General features: G+C 30.8%; 1 pseudogene; it reads right to left on the bottom strand.

Annotated features, from left to right (window-relative positions):
* Positions 1-19,032, bottom strand: part of LOC106473003 — a 48,833-nt pseudogene that overhangs the window by 15,610 nt on the left and 14,191 nt on the right.

Genomic DNA, 19,032 nt, shown 5'->3' on the forward strand with positions numbered 1-19,032 from the left:
ACAAACATAACTAATTTAGTCTTTATTATATATATATATATATATATATATATATAGATAGATAGATAACATTGTTGAAGTAAATTATTAACATAACAAAATAGATACATATATGTATTTTGTAGATGTGTATTGTATATCTGTCCATCAATTAAATTGTGGTATCTGTCATGTCCTTGCAATTTGAATTTTTTAATACATACATTTAGTCAAACTGTTATATCTACAGTTATGAATAGTCCTTGTTGTATCACATCAGCAGGGAATTTTTGAATCAGCTTTTTTGGGCAATGATTTCTTTTAATTAATTAGGAATAGGCTTCTAAGACTGAAGAGTCTTTCTACTGGGGTAGTGGAAGGAGTTGTAGGGCACTACTTTCTTTACTTTGGGGAACTTATGTAGACATTCCATGTAGACTTTTTGCAAGTTTTAAATAATCAGTAACTTAAGCATCAATAGAATTTCCATCCTTGTCGTCAGCCTCCTCAAAATGGAAAACATTGTTACTTGAATAATACAACATCCCCAACTCTTCTGATGGAATGATAATAAATTGTTCAGACTTTTGTAGAAATGTAAGCAGACATATGTTTAATCCAGTATGAAAACATACTATGTTTTTGTTATATGTCTTTCAAAACTTGCTCTTCTATTTAGCTAATATGTTTTGGAAGAAGTTTGTGAACACAAGCTCCTGTGTTGCTTTTTTAAACATAATTAAATTATCACATTTAAAGTTATAAGTGAGGTTCTGAAGTGGGCCAAACTGTGCTTAGGTTATTTCCACTGATAAGCTGTTTAATTTCCTTATTACCTCTGGTGAGAATCTGGTAGATGGTCATGGAGTAGTCCATTTATCCCTGCTGGAATCATGCTTTTCCTTGCTTTCCAACATGATTCAATACTACAGATATTTCTTTCTCTGAACCACTAAAGTTTTGTGTTTTGCATTCTTTTATAATTATGAATAAAAGAAATTCAAGTAAAAAAGTCCTGTAATGCAATTCTCTAAAAAATGATCAGTTGGTGCTATCTGCACTTGAAAATCACCATACTTTACAAATTGTAACAAGATCATGATCTTTAAATCTCTATAGTCAAAGGTTACAGGGGTGCCAGGGGCAAAGTAACTGGATTTCCACATTTTTACAGTGAATTGGAATTGTGAAAACCTTCTTGTATACCTTCTTGGCAAACAATATTTTTTTGCTTATAAGTCATCTGCTTACAGTGTTTCTACAAGTCCTACTTTTTAATGATAGTGTTTAAATCAGCTTTATAGATTAAGGGATAATTTGTTAAATTATTTTTAACAAACATACGAGCTTAGTAAGATGAAAAACTATTACCTCCACCAACAATTGTCTTGTTACTGCATCTCGTGCTATAACTGTAGAATAATGTTGATTACCACAGTTTCCTCCATGAGGCAGTGAAGTGCCATAGACTGTCAGATTAACTTGGCCAAGAGACTTTGGCTTAATAATCCAACGAGTTGTGTCACTTTTTCCTCCTAATATGCAGCTGGTGTAAGAATTGGTAGAGTTATACATTTCAAAGTCTTCACTCTGCTCTAATGACAGCTCAACCTACATTAAAGAGAAAATAATGTAGCTAAAATTTCCAGATGTAAGTACAATAACAAACTTCCTGACCATATACCAGCTGGATATATTATCAAAAAAACAGTTAGTAATTATTTCTGGAATCTCAAAAAGGATAATTAAATTTTTCAGTACAAAGTTTCTTTCCTAATGATTTAATATTAGTAATAAATTTATTGAGTTGTGATCCATAACTCAACAGTTTAACTAAACATGCAAAATATTAAAAAAACTATTTCAAAGAGATTCACATGTAAAAACTAGAAATTTACATAAAGAAACCTTGAGTTGTTTTAATTTGATAATGTAAATAAATAGGTCTTTTTTAGACTAAATACAAATGAGCAGAATTGAACAATTATTTAATAATTCTATCTGTGAATTTTCTTTTAAACTATCATAGGTACACCTATTTTTTCATAGCTCTGAAAGTAGTTCATACGTAACATATGGTAGATTACTCACAGCTGTATTTAGAAGGAATATCATTATATGTAAGGAATAAATAACCTTGTAACACATTATTCTGAAAACAAAACATTTTTAATATAATTAATATAAAAATTTGGTTGTGTAAGAAATTAAATACAACTGTGTTTTTAAAAAATAAATTTCATGTTGTATGAAAGAAACTGTTAATTTACTATGTGCAACAAAGTAAGATTTACTTCTGAATCTTAACTTTTTCTCAGAAATAATTTTTCATTAAATAATATAAACAAGATATTTTCCAGTTTAATGTAATGACTAAAAATATTCATAACATATTCTAGAGATAGAAAAGGGCAGAAAATGATGACATTAAATACAGAAATTGACTCTAAATATGATAATTTAGAAGAAAAAAAAAAGCTATTACTGACTTTATAGCAAATACATTTTTCCATAGTTTAGTTTTATGCTTCCAAAATCTAGATCCTTACACTTAATGATTCATTGAGATAATTGAAGACTGTCACAATGATAGGAACTTTCTCTCCTCGAATCACAGAGTATGGAAGGGTAAAGCTGACAAAGAATGGCTGGAATCCTATAACAGTCGCTGCCTCTGAAACACCTAAGCCTGTCTCTTCACTGATACAGATAGCACTGCCAACCCATTCTGTGATTGTATGTGGAATATTACGTCTAAAACTTAGCTCTCCAGTGGCTCTAATAAATTGGAAGGATTAAAATGAAATGATTTAAGTCAGTAAATGTTTTTTAAATTCTAAGAAATAGGTTACAGTCTATACAAAGTAATACATGTTACTACAATTCTACAGATTACTCTATACAGCTACAACTTTGCATTAAAATCAAATCTATGTAATACATATAAATTTTCAAAGTAAAAACAAATACATTAAAAACAATATTGTGATGCCAACAAATGCACTAATACATGCTGAAAATCAAAAGTGGAAGTTATGGTTTCCAGTGCTAACAAAAAATGTTATTTTCAGTTTAATAAATAACAACAAATGCACAGACTGATTATCATTTATAACTATTTTTACATAATCATGTCACATTTTGTATTTTTTCTACAACAAGGAGCATAATGTTTATTTGTTTCTATTAGAGCAAAGCCACATTGGGTTATCTGCTGTGTCCCCAATGGGAAATCAAACTGCACCAGGAGATAAGGATAAAGGAGTTAATATTGAAGAAAATGTTTTATAATAGAGTTGTTAGCTTCAATCAAATTATACTAAATGTGAATAAACTATACTTTAATATATTCACCCAACATGTTGTAGTTCCCAAAGCCATGTTTCTGGAAAGTAAGTCCTTACTGTTGCTGCTGGCTTTTCTGGAGTAACGGGACTTCCAGGTGGAGGTGGTAATGATGGTGGTAGTCTTCCAATGTTATCCGTAACAGTAAAATACTTCGTCTCTGTAATTTAGTAAGTGTACTTTACACTTTAAAATAATCTAGATAAAATAAAGTAAATTACTAATAGTAGGTAAATACACAATACTGTGTCTCTTTCGCAAACAAACACTGGACTGAAGAAAACATATGAAACTTGTATTCATATAGATTTGGTGTCATTCCATTAATGTGGATTTAAATTTTATTTTAAACTGAATTACTTATATTCATATATATGTTCATGCTTCTAACTGCCATTCACGTATTGCTAAATGCAGCTAACTAAAGAAAGTAACTGTGATGCAAAATCATTACTTCAGTTACGTTAAATTAACCAAGTCTGAAAAAATAGGAATAATTTTAATACTCTTACTTTCTACTCAAACATTATTACAGGAAAGAAAACAAATTTTTGAGCCCAGGATGTTTGTGTATGTGCAGTCCAGGTATTTCAGTTCAAACGTTTCTTAATGTTGACAAATAATGTTACAGTGGCACCATTGTTGAAAAATAATTTTCACAGATGGGTTTGTGCAATTAACTTTGTGTATTTTCAATAGATATGCTCAATGCTGACAGATCTGAAAGAGTCACCAGGTATTTTTTAATTCCTCGAAAGACCCCAACTCATGAATGTTATTACTACTCACTGATGGAGTGATTATGAGAAATTCTTTAAACCATACAAAAGTGTATATCAGTGTTAACAAATACTTTCAATGTACCTAACCATTTTCTTAATTGTAAACCAGAAACAAATCTAAAGTGAGAAAAAAGTAAAAGAAAGTTAAATTGAGGCATATATGACAGAGAATTTGTAACAAATAAATTGTATTGTTTAAATTCTTTATCAATAAATCAGATAAAATATGTTTTAGATCACACCACCATAATTAGGGCAAGGTCTTTGACTATCTTCAAAATCCAGTGGTTTACAAGGACGTGTTTCCATTTCCATGTCACTAATCACAAGAAGACCAGCTTCCTTATCAATAAAAAAAGGAAGGAAATCAATACATTTTTATGTCAAAACTATGGTCATAATATTGCTAGAATTTTTTTGAAAATGATAAAACAAAACCCCTCAAATTGCATGTATAGCATATAAATATTACACACTTATTGTTCCATAGTTTACATTTCATATTTACAAAATTCATGATTCTGGAACTCTAAGTCTTGTTAAGGTCACGTGAAAAATTGGAGTCTCGTGTGCTACTTTTTACAGCTGCAATTAGTCAAGGAACTTATCTGTTGTTACATGTGTCTGCTTGATCTTGTGATTGAATGAATAGAAATATTTTCTTATTTTGGTGCCCTTTTTCTGATTAGTCAGCTACAGAGAATGTGCTGTGTTGGCACTTTTAGACAGATTAATTCAGATTTTTACGAGAATCAAGAGTAGCTGGTGAAGTTTCATCTGTGTGTTTATCTTTTATTCATCCCTTCTGATATTTATGTAAGTTTACTTCCCTCAATCTCTACACACATATTTATTTTACTTTAATACTTGTCTTTCCCTTGAAAGTTGTATAAAACAATTTTGTACAGGAAATATGAAATAAACACATTGTGTTAGTCAAACTTGTTTTTCTCCTCTTCTGCAGTTGCTCTCAGATTGATATTCTATCTAGCTAAATCCTCGAACCTCTTGTTATGCCGGGCTACGATACCTTTGAGTCATTATTTCCACAAACCAAAAACACCACACATGAAAACATTTTCTTCCAATTTCTTTGCAGAATTTCTTGAAAATTCTTTATTACTTTGATAATTTAAATAATTTCATTTTATTTTAATAAATTTGCATTAGTAGCATTAAAAAAAGTTTAGAATTTATGATACTACATTTTTATTGCTTTGGCACAATAAGAGTCATGGTGGTGGACCATAGTCTATGTAGATATCTAGAAGTACATCCTAAAACAAATTTTACTGCATAATTCTTGCTTCTCTTACAAAAATAAATATTTGTTGTGATAAGTTGTTACATATCATTTATAAATATATACCAGTTAACCATTTTTAAGAGTAGCTAAAACTACACTATCATCAAAGTCCACAGTAGTTGTAGTCTTGACAGTGTTTTTCTTTTAACTGGGACATACACTATTACAATCTTTTAATTAATGTTTATGTAAAGACCCAAAGCTTTGTAACACACAGAATACATTGTGTTTCATAACATATCAGCAGAAACTACAATTCTATACTAGAGATTTATAAGTAAGCTACACATTCATTTCAACTGAATAGAAATCTATTGTACTTAAAACATGGCCAAACGGGATTAGATGAATAGTGAAAGATGAGTGTGTTTTGAAACTAGAATTGCTTAATTCATCCATTAAAGGAACTTTGTTAGCAACAACGTTTTCCCTATGGCCCAAACTGATACATTCAGTTGGTTTAAACTATTTAGTATAAACTGATGGCAGAAAGGTTGTAAAAACAAAAATCAAATGCAGTGACAAAATTCTAGAAAATCAAAAGTGCCTGGGCTATAAGATTTTAAAAATTAATAATGTGTGGAGCCAGGCCTGGCCTAACAAGTCACTGGGAAAAAGTCCCGGTAAGCCCCTTTGGAAAAGTACATAATTTTATTATTTTTACGATAAATTTGTGGGCATCTTCTAGCTTTTTTTTTTCCAGAAACATTTTAGAGTCCAGTCTGCCCCTGTGTGGAGCCAAATTCAATTAGAACTTTTTTTTAAGTGAAACATACAGAAGGATCATTGCTCTGATCTTTACTAAATCTCTCATTATTTCATTTAATGATTACCCAATTAATATTTTCATTTCACATAATCAATAATTTATAGAGAAAATCATAAAAACTATGAAGGTGCTCTAAATCTTTTACAACAACAAACAAATGCCTGGGTGCCAGCCAAACCTGACTTAGTATAAGTACGTGATGTCAAAAAAACATGTAGGTTCAATAAGTCTTGATACAAAATGATAAAAACCATATAACCTGAGCACTTTCAAAAGGTGTACATTGCTTCTTCAGGGGCAAACTGAAAAAGAAAGGTCCACCTTTTGAATGTGCTCAGGTTACAGGGATTTTATCATTTAGTATAATTACATCACTAACGAAATAGAAAGAAACATCAAGCTCATTCCAGCATCACAAGGCTTAAAAAGATTTACAAAGTACAACATATATATGTTATTACTTATTTTTAATGAAGTGGTTCCAAATGTGTGGAATACATATATCTGGAAACCCTTCTCGGGTACACAAAAACCTTTGAAAAACAACACTTCAAAACTATAGGGAAGCATTGGTGAGTTACCAAAATATTTCACTAGTCGGCACCCAACCTTGCTTATTGTTGACCTACCCTTGAATTATTATTATTTTTCTATATACCTTTTTATTACTTGAATCACTCATAATTTTTGTTAACAATTTATATACATCAGAGGTATCTCGTTGGCTCAAGGGTTTGACTGGGTGTATGTAACATAAAAATGGTTGAGAACCACTGCTTTAATGTATACTCTAATTTCTCATATCTAGTAGTCTTAACTTATTGTGCAAGGAATGTTCAGTAGTAATCTGAAAATATGTCAACAAGTATGTTCAGAGGAGGTAAGAAACTGATTCCATTTATCAAGATTATGCATTTTTCTTCTTAACTCAAAATCTTTAAAATCACTTTAATTATAGTAAATGCAACAGGAAACATTTGTAAAATTATAACTTACATCAAAAGCAAAGATGGTATCCAAATACCCAATAGACGTAAACTCTGGTAGATAAACCTTTTTTTTTTCACTTTCAGCTAGAGAAATAAAACACGAAAATAGTTACAAAAGATCAATAAACTAATAATATCTTACCTTGTAGCAAAATTTCCAATTACCTGTAAACATAAGTAAGATTTTTTTTTTTTGAAAAATAACTAAATAAATATATTTACCATTAAAAAAGAAAACTACCAAACTTAAGCCAAAACAATAAATGTTTGCAAAATAGCCTCGCCCCCTAGTGGCACAGTGGTATGTCTGTGGACTTACAATGCTAGAAACCGAGTTTTGATACCAGTGGTGGACAGATCACAGATAGCCCTTTGTGTAGCTTTGTGCTTAACTACAAACACATCCACAAACAAAATAACCTCAATCCTTCCCCCAAACCACAGGTTACATTAATCTAAATATGGAAACAATACAAGTTATATTTTTGAACAAAAAATAAATATGATATTATTAACTAGGGTGCTTTTGTTCATCTGTTTTGAATTTTGCGCAAAGCTACACAAAGTTATCTGCATTAGCTGTCCTTAACTCAGCAGTTATAGACTAGAGAAAAGGCAGCTAATCATCACCACCCACTACTAACTCTTGGATTAATTTTTTTACCAAGGAATATTGGGATTGACCATCACATTATAACGCCCCTATGGCTGAAAGGGCAAGCATGTTTGGTGGGACAGGGATTCGAGCCCATGACCCAGAGATTGTGAGTCAAACACCCTAACCACCTGGCCATACCAGGCCAAGATGCTTTTGTATAGAAAATATTTTTCTTTTTATTGAATTTACAAGATGTTTTATTTATTTTGAAATACGTGAAATAATAACTGTTTCAGAACTATCTCAATATACTTACTGTGTTTGAATACATAGTTTTTACAATATTCATAGTCTGGTGTTGCCTGTGATGACCAATAGCTGTTATGGCCTCCAAGTTTCCTGAAAACCTAAGGTATGATAGAATAAATAGATAAAATGTTACCTTTTTCAACTGTACCTGAAAACTGTTACAAATGGCATTTTTTAATGTAATATTAAGAATAATGTTAAGCAAAGTTCTATACAGATGGCAAAATGATGAGAAGACCATACGTGAATCACAGGCATTTTACTCTTGATATAAATGCAAATGATGAGGATTGGATGAATATTTTACTATCGATCTGATCTACCAACTTTAACACCAACCCAATCCTTAACGAACAATAAAAAATTTCAAATGATTATTCCTTTATTGTAGAAAGTGATAAATTGAGTGATTCTTAATGAAAGGGCTCTTATTATATCACCTAGTAGGCACAAGAAAAGATCTGCCAAATTCACTTAAGCTATATTCAGAGAAAGTGAATATTTTAATATTGTTGATTTCAGAGATTCAGAAACCTATTTTGCTTCATAATAAATGTCATTTCAAAGAATTATTATTTCAAACAGAATTTAGGGTACAATGTCCAAATGATATATAATATTAAAAAATAGATGCTTTAATTTCATGGTGTTACAGAAATACAAGCTGTTAATTTGTTGAGATTACTTTGTGATGATCTTATTCTGTACCATGTACGAGTAAATCATTGACAGTGGCCTCAACTAGCTCAGCAACAACACATCGAGTAATCTCAGGAACTGCTAATTCACTACAACTTACACAAGACAATTCATGAACAATGGCCAATTTATATTCTCATGCTGAGTAGCAACCCCAATCGGTCACTAGTAAATTAACATTTACAGGGCAATGCCTACAGAAGTGATAGTTATCCAAGATCTTCACTTAACTTAGTGGTCAAGTATTTATACACCGCAGCTCAGTATATATTGATGTCACATGTTTACAATTTTTATCATAACACCATGTCACAAGAAAATCAATAATAAACACTTTGGTGTCACATGTTTACAATAATTAACATAACACTATGTCACAAACCAATCAACAGTAACCACCTTGGTGTCACATGTGTACAATAATTAACAAAACACTATGTCACAAGCCAATCAACAGTAACCACCTTGGTGTCACATGTGTACAATAATTAACATAACACTACGTCACAAGCCAATCAACAGTAACCACTTTAGTGTCACATGTTTACAATAATTAACATAACACTATGTCACAAGCCAATCAACAGTAACCACCTTGGTGTCACATATGTAAAATGATTAACACTTTGGTGTCCCTTGGTGCACATCCCCTCAATTAAATAGGCTTGCTTCAGCCATATCTTTTGCTTTGCTTGCGTGTACTCACAAGAATCACTTATACGATGACTTTACTAAAACATTTGGTATCAGCAAACTTTCATTTACGTTGTATTGTAATGAGAAGAGAATAAATTTATTCTTCATTAAATGGAATGATAAGAAAGTCAGAATATGCTGCAAATGACACTTGACCACACAGCAGAAATCAGGACACCAAAAGGTAGGGAATTTTATTTTTGAAACTTGAAATGTCATGCAAAGCACATGCAATAAGCAGGAGCAATGTACCTGGTTTTGCTTTGATTAAAATAGTTTCAGCAAATTTTTATTGATTTTAATCAAAATATATAGTTAGGTAAATAAGTCATTTTGATTTTTTTGCAAGAAATCACGATTAATATGGTTGACTTAATCAAAAGAACTCAGGATATTTAAAGCCATTTTCATAAAAGCAATGCCAGATACTCTATTAGTTTAGAATAAATGAAAGAATTAATCAGATGGCTAGTCACAAAAAATGGAAGAAATAGATCACAAGAAAACTGTAGATTAAAGCCTGTATGCAATAAGAGCTTTTCCCAGAGAATATTAAAAGAAAAAAATTATTATAATTGTGGGAAATATGGATATTATGGTCGAGACTGTAAAAAATCAAAAGCCGCTATTAAGCTAAAGAAACAATACATAGACTGAAAGAACAATAAGAGGCTAGCCAGACACCCAAAAAAGAGACAGGAATTAGGTGCATTTATTGGGTGAGGTTCAGCTGGGAATACTCCTCTACCAGATATGAGATAAGAAGTTCATTATTTGAGGAAAATCATCAACAAGTCTATGGATTTATTAAAAGAAACTTTGCAGTATGCTGATTGACTCTGGTTCTACAATTGTTCTACCCTATTTATTAATGAAAGATAGCAAATGCCTCCAGGGATAAAAAAAGAAGAAGAATTGATGTGAATAGAAATTGGGCAGAAAGTTCCAGCAAAAGGGAAATTGGAAATTACCCTTACTGTAGGAAGATTCTCTACTCCTCATGATGTGCGAGTAATTTATGTTGGGGAGGAACGTATATTAGAAACTGACTTCATGCACAGATTTGAGTATGAGGTTAGGCTAGTTTCAGATAGCTTCACAGTTTATGACCAGGAAATTCTTATGTGTTACATAGCAATTACTACACTTGAGATTAAATTATCTAGTGGAAAAAAAGACAGTGGTCAATGTACCACGAAGAAGTGAAATACTCATATCAAGAGATACTAGCAATATATCTTTATCTAGTGCCTGGGATGTTGTGGAAGCAAATACTCCAACATGTCTTGGAAACTGGTGGTTGGAAGAGCTCTCATATATGTGAAGGATAAAAATGTTAGACAGCTTTCCCTGAGAAAGACTTAAATCAGCTAGTGATAAAATGAAAAGCTGGCATGATGTTAACACAGATAAGACTGAATTCCATTGAGGTGACATAGAATGGCATTACAATCCTTGCTGCTAGAAAGGATAAATTCTAAAGTTAAGCAGGTGCTAGGAGAGGTCATATGCAGGACAAAATAATAAATCAAGTGGTATACAGAATCCAGAAGGATGGATAAATTCTAAAGTTAAGCAGGTGCTAGGAGAGGTCATATGCAGGACAAAACAATAAATCAAGTGGTATACAGAATCCAGAAGGATGGATAAATTCTAAAGTTAAGCAGGTGCTAGGAGAGGTCATATGCAGGACAAAATAATAAATCAAGTGGTATACAGAATCCAGAACGATAAGCAATTCTTGCCAAAGGTCCACTGTGATAAGCTGTGGAAGAACATTGGTAAGATAATTCCCAATTGGGTAACACCAGTTTTTCAGTGAAGAACACCAGAGTGTTTGTAGAGATTACCTCCAGAGAATTCACTCAACTACCTATTCTGGAAAAACTCCTCCGGTGGCAAGATAGCCAGTGTTTGTTTTGCATTAGGATTATTCAATAGACTTCATAATACAGGGTGGGATCAGTGTTGTCAACAATATTTTAATCTAGCAATTCTTTTGTAAGCTATAGGGAGCTGATAGAAGAACAATGTTACAACAATATTTTTCCTAATTTCAAAACTTAAACAACCTCAAACACTCAAATCATCCATTCGACATCATCAGTCCCCAAGCCTCATAAAATTCTAAAACTTTCTGCTCTTTCCTACTCAAATGTTGATCTTGTGATTTCATCTATGAAAACCCCATATCTTCTTCTCCTTTTCTATTATGTTCTTGTCCTTGATATTTTCTAGTCCTTGCATTCTTATCTTTCATCAATAGTAAAAGCTTTCCTTCCCAATTGTCATAAACCACAAGATAAATAAAAACTTGGGAATTTAAAAGCCTGGAAATATGGATCCATATTTTGGCTCCATACTGTTATCTAGAACTACCTGTGGTTGAGTCAAAATAGGTATTTGTAGTTTGAGTAAATAATGTTTACAGTACCTCCAGCCTTGTTTGCTTAATTTTTAAGGATCCCTGTTTGCAGGTTTTAAAATTCCCAGATTTATATTTATCTTTTCTGCTGGCTTTTTTATGCTCAACTATGGGCAAAGGATTACTTGATATGGTTTCTAACTTTATACATTGTAATGATACTAATCATAGCTAGTAGCTAGCTGATACAGTTCATGATGATTTACTGTAGCTATTGACTATTTGATTTCAATAGGTCGAGATGTAAACTATTAAGCTGCAGCTGGAGATTCTCATGGAGATTTGTTTGAGAATATAGTGAGCATTTATAGTTTATTTATAACTAAATTCTCTATATATAATGCATAGCAATGGCAAATATATGCTTAGAATAAGACATAACCCCACTAAATGTGTATACAATTTTACCAGTAGAAAAGAAGCCTTTTCAAATAAAACATATACATCTAAAACACTGCTTTAAATAAACCTTCATGTCTTTTAAAGCAATTATTCTATGAATGTGTGTAATAAAACTTAATACTATGTGTACTGAGTTTTTGTTTATTCCTTCACTTCATACATAATATAGATAGTGGTTGGCTCCCTAAAAGTACCAACTGTATAGTGTACAAAGCATTGAGTATCTACATGTTACAGTCATCTAATGTTCATCTATTATTGGTTGGTAATTCCTGTTTCACCCTATACTTAAGCTTTTTAAAAGGACACCACATATTTGTAAAAAGCTAACTTCAAGAGCATAATGACAGCATTGTTTACACTATAATTATGATGTTTTTTTGCTTATGTAAAATATAAAAGAAACAAACAGACTTTTCAATACCCATATGATCTTCACAGTACCTTATTTAGTATTCTACAAAAGGTTTGGGTGCAATATACCAAGCCATTTTTGTTGTAGGCTAGCAAGAGAATGATAATAATAAGATGATGAATTGCAAACAGGCTATTTTGGGCAGATTTGTAAGTCTAACGTGCATGCTTTTTTGTGCATTTTTATATGTGTACAACCTTAGCAGTCAATAGTAAAGGTTTTAAAGGGCCCAGCATGGCCAGGTGGTTAGGGCGCTCGACTCGCAATCTGAAGGTTGTGGATTCGAATCCCCGTCACACCAAACATGCTCGCCCTTTCAGCCATGGGGGCATTGTAATGTGACGGTCAATCCCACTAGTCATTGGTAAAAGAGTAGCCCAAGAGTTGGCGGTGGGTGGTGATGACTAGCTGCCTTCCCTCTAGTCTTACACTGCTAAATTAGGGACGGCTAGTGCAGATAGCCCTCGTGTAGCTTTGTGCAAAATTCAAAAACAAACAAAAGGTTTTAAAGTGTTGTTTGAACTGAAACTTTACTGTTTAAGGCACTTTTTGCCCAAAAGTTCTATTAGGGTTTTGTGCATTTCCTTGCGATCCCTATTACGAACCACTGTCATGGTTCATGATAAAAATTAACCTTTTTACTTCTTAACTGAAATTTACATCTCCTCTTCAATTTTTAATCTTTATCTTTTGACTTCTATTGTACAGTCTTATTTTTCTTTTCTTTCTCTTTGTCTATTTAACCTTCCACTCACACTTCAGGTCATGTATTTTTCTCTACATTTCTCTGACTTTGTATCTTATTTTCTGTATTCAATATGTTTGTTATTGTTGAGGACTGCAGTATTCTAGTGCATCTTCTTAAAAATGTTAATTCTCTTTAAGAATTTATTTTCCAGCTTTGTCTATGGGAAACTACAGCTGCTTTCCCTGTCTTGCCGTCAGTAAATGTACTAGTTTATTAGTGGCAATTCCACTAGGTTTTCTCAACTTTAAATTCTTACACAGCAGTCCAGAAGATGTGGAAGTTTGTCTTAGTACACAAAAGAAACATTTTTTTAAAAGACACACCCAGTTTTTTTTTCCAGGATGTGTGTTTTAAAAAAATACTTTTTTCCTCATCTTTCCCACCTTTTTTCCCACCAAATTTCTCTTTTGTTTGTGTATTTTTTGAAATTTCATACAAAGCTACTTGAGGATTATCAGTGCTAGTCATTCCTAATTTAGAAATGATGGACAACTAGTCAACACCATCCACTTACAAACTTTTGGATTACTTTTTTACCAACGAAAAATGGGATTTACCATCATATTATATCACTCTCACAGCTGAAAGGGTGAAAATGTTTGGTGATGGGATTTGAATCCACAACCTGTAGATTATGAGTTGAACCCCCTAACCACACATCATGCCAGGCCCCAAATCTCTCCTTTACATCAAATCTTTAATAGCTTTTCCAGATATTTCAATCCTTGTCACAACTTTAAGTATAGTTCAATCATTTTTTCTATCAATCAGTCATAATCTTCTACTCAGTCTTCAAACATTGGTATAAAAAAAAATTCTGAAAAAGGTTTTACGTAACACACTTCCCAACATGTTTATCACATAATGTAAGTGTGCTGTTCTTTTGAGAACTAAATATGGGTGATTTTAAAAGCATATAGTAAAGCAATAACCTTAATATGTTGGCTGATATATACAACTTATAAAGTACTTTATTATGACACACTCTCTTGAAAAATTCCAGATTTGAGGAGGAATTTCAAACATCTTTTCAGACACTTACACATTAATATGTTACATATTTTTCATCTAATATCGAAAAACCAATCTAAGTATTTGTGGTTTGCTAATTTATAGATAAAAACACACACCTCATCATCAGTTATATGATTATCTAAATGTAATATGTGAACACTCTTGTCAACAGCTCCAATTCCACAGATAAAAAATATTAACAAGTATCCAAATATGTGAGAAAACATGAAAGTCTTCTTCGATGTGAACAAGAGATAATTGCTTATAAGTAAGTTCAAAAGCAAATAAAATATCAATCATACTTACAATACATTTCTTGGTACATGTTAATTTGAATACATTGTTATGTTCCCCCAATACGATGTATAATCCATATGATATAATCATTCATTAATTCAATACATACTAAAACCAATTCAAAGACTTGGTACTTGCTAGGTTACAGACAAAAAAGAAAACAAACCTCCTCTTCAGTTATACGATTGTCTGAACTTAATATGTAAACACTCTTGTCAACAGCTCCAATTCCACAGATAGAATTAGGACTTGCTGTTAGCTGGAGTGTAGAATAATCACCAGGAAGTACTTTGTCTTCTCGAAATTTAAGACTAACCTGTTTTAAAACACAACAGAATCTTAAATTAATAGAAAAAAAAATGTGATGTATTTGAAAAAATGATAAATACAAAAATATAATAACATATAAAAAAATTTGCAAAGAAAGATTACAAAAGATTGCAGTATGTACACTCCGTGATAAGTATTTAAGTTTTAAATTATCATTTCATCACACTGTAACTATCTTACTAGACTGGAATATAATAAGTTATAATAATTTACCATAACTTTCTGTGAAAAATTAATAAACTTTACTCAAAAAGTTAAAACAATTTTGAATTTTTTGTTTGCTTAATTACCTTTTTAATTTTTATTTCTCCATTTTAACAAATTTATCTTAACAACAAAGGTAAGCTTATAAGCTACCTAAAACCCCTCAATCAGTTTTGCTAGTTTTGTTTTTAACACTTTTCATGTATCATTATCAACATCCCACAACTGTCTTTACCACACTTTGTGATTAACTACAAACAAAGCTACTTAGGATTTGGCAATAAATCAGATAACATGAAAATTAAAAGTAAGGTAAATCTGACATCATCATCAATATATTAAATTTAAAGTATTATACAAGTAATGTATTGACAAGTAAAGAGTATATAAACCCATTTACATTCAAACTAATAATTTTTGCTTGTAGACTGGGTATGCTACAAATTGAATTTTAAAATATAAGTTTATGCATATACTTTTACCAGCTAAAATAAAAAAATGTCAGTGTAAAAAAATCATCACATTTCAAAATTTAAATAGTAATCAAAAAAAGTAATTCGCCACTATTAAATATGGTATAAAATAGATTTACATTATCCAGTATGTACATGATTTGTATGTCTTAAACAATAATTTAGAGAAATGTTTCATTATACATATTTTGTATGTACATGATTTGTATGTCTTAAACAATAATTTAGAGAAATGTTTCATTATACATATTTTGTATGTACATCATTTGTATGTGTTAAACAATAATTTAGAGAAATGTTTCATTATACATATTTTGTACATACATCATTTGTATGTCTTAAACAATAATTTAGAGAAATGTTTCATTATACATATTTTGTATATACATCATTTGTATGTTTTAAACAATAATTTAAAGAAATGTTTCATTATACGTAGTTTGTATGTACATCATTTGTATGTCTTAAACAATAATTTAAAGAAATGTTTCATTATACGTAGTTTGTATGTACATCATTTGTATGTTTTAAACAATAATTTAAAGAAATGTTTCATTATACATATTTTGTATGTACATCATTTATGTTTTAAATAATAATTTAGAGAAATGTTTCAGAGTAAAACTGCAAGAATTTGATCAAAATGGAAATTTTTGACAAATGCAGGTCTACACTGATTTTTTTCAACTAAAATTATTCAATCTAAGATATATATTTTTTTCTTTTCTCACAAGCCCATAAAATATAATTTTACTTTTCATATTTTGCCAAAGTTCCTAAGTTTACCAGATAATTACTAATAACTAAATATTTTTTATCATCTTGCATTTTACAGTAATACAAGATTAATAGGAAAAAAGCAGCATTAGTCATACTGGGTCAAACAAAGAACCAGCTTCAAGTTAAAAGTTAAAGTTATGTGTTAAAAAATAATATTAATAAACTTAGTAATTACTAAATAGATGAACATGTCCATTTCACTGATTACAAAAAAAACACTCTGCCCTTTTTTTTTTAAAGAAAAGACAGTTTTAATGCTATAAACATTAAATATAATATTTCTGGGATATCATGCATTATTACTAGATTGAAGACTAAATTAGATATTTAATATATATATATATATATTATGCTCAGTAAAAGACCACATCACTAATTTAACAGTATTTATCACATTAAAGTTTACAAAAATTTAGATCCATACAAAATTAATACAAAAAGAATGTTTTATTCAATACTATTGAATCATAAAGTTTGTAACTTACTTTGTTAAGCAGACACTTTTTTATTACAATCTTAGTTGAATCAGCTACAGTTTCTCCATCTTCTCGGACATAGAATATAATAATTCTAGCAGTAGGGTTCATCTTAAAAGTTGGCATGAATTTCAATGAGACTTCACCAATGAACGGAGGTATAATTACATGATTCTCCCATTCAGGTTCATTTGGTGGATGCACAGGGAGGACACTAGTATCATAAGGAAAGTAAGTTTCATCAGTTAGTCTTGATTTATCTTCTTTTCTTAAGCATTTATGTTCAAAAGAACCTCCATCAACAATGCTATTTCGTGCCATTATCTGAAAAGAAAATAACAAATTACAATTTATAAACTTCATAATTTTTTCTCCGAAACTCTTCAGTTATAGAGTAAACTGATGTAATAAACTTGTGTACCTTTTAAGATGCAAATTTTCCCCAAAGGTGTTACATTGGTTACTGGATTTGATGTGTCCAGTTATTTACATACTTGTAGTACGTTATTACATCATATGTTGAATTAATGAGCAATACAAACATTACATCAAGACTAAAAAGTTCAAATAAATGATCATACTTATTAAAATATGGTTTAAAATATTGCCTGATGCTGCATTTAGAAGATTATTTACCTAAAATGTTAGAATTCATTCAGATTAATACATATAAAATATTCTGAATTATTGTTGTTGTTTTTCCTATTTCTGACATTTGGAAAACTGATCTAGAAAAAAATCCATATTTTGGGACGTACGATCACCTTATAATAGAACTTTCGTTTCACCTCACTTCGTGTTGTATATTTTACTTTAATAACTAAATATTCTCCACATTCAACTTCCTCTGTAACAGGTTCCAGTTGAAGATGGCTTCCAGAAGGAGAATACCAAGATGACACGGTGAAGGAATGTTGAGGCTGGTTTAGTTTGTTATCACTATCTCCCTCCTCCTTATTTTTATATCTTAATGATTTAGCCTTGAATATGAAAAAAAAGGTTTACATTTTACTTTCAATACAATTAATTTCACATAAATAAATATAATGTATCTATATTATCTTTAAGTGCTAAGAAAAACTGGGTTAATTTTAGAATGAAGACATTGAACACTGAGTTTAATAAAAGATATGTCACATTTTCACATAAAGTCAGTTATGCAAAATGTAAAAGCTTTAGAAATCACAATTTTTTTAGTCATTAGCATTCATACAAGCAAACTTACAAGTATTAATCTGAAAAGTTTTTAGTAAAACATGTAAAACAAAAATTAACTATATAATGAGAAAAGATTTCACTAAATTCACATACAAGTAAAGACCAGGAAAGTTGACTACCTTGAATCTTAATGAAATGACATCAGGAGCTTGAGGAGGCACAGTAAATTTAATTATTCCCACTTCATCACTAGTAAATGCTTTACAAGTTTTAATTTTTTCTTTCAACCAACGTTTAATATTCCACGTTTCTGTATTAGTATACTTGCATAGTTCAATTGGTTCATGTGGTGCAGGAGTTCCATCAGGTTTTTCAACTTTCAGCTGAATAAACAGTTAAGTCAATCAGTTTTTACACATAGTTTACAAACAATAACTCTCTTTTTATTTTTATTAACATGAACAGTAAGAAAAATATGTATTTCTAAAAGAAGACCAGATCAGAATTATTCAATCTATAAATAAAAGGTAATTTAAAAAAATCTTTCCCTGTATAGAAATATATAAGAGTAGTGTTATATACATATGCAGATTTTGTTAAACAAGACCGATGTCTGTAGGTTTACTTTGTTCTTAGAATTCTTCTCAAGAAGTCGATAACCCGTCTTAACGTTGTTATCGGCCAACTCATCACTAGCTACAACTTTTACCCGTTGTTCTTGCACACATGTAAAAATTGGCGAAGGTTACTCCAAGAGGAGAGCCCATGGCAACTCCGTCGACTTGCTGGTATAGTTTCCAAGAGGAGAGCCCATGGCAACTCTGTCGACTTTTTTACA

This window comes from Limulus polyphemus, unplaced genomic scaffold (assembly GCF_000517525.1).
Source record: "Limulus polyphemus unplaced genomic scaffold, Limulus_polyphemus-2.1.2 Scaffold5802, whole genome shotgun sequence".
Lineage (NCBI taxonomy): Eukaryota > Metazoa > Arthropoda > Merostomata > Xiphosura > Limulidae > Limulus > Limulus polyphemus.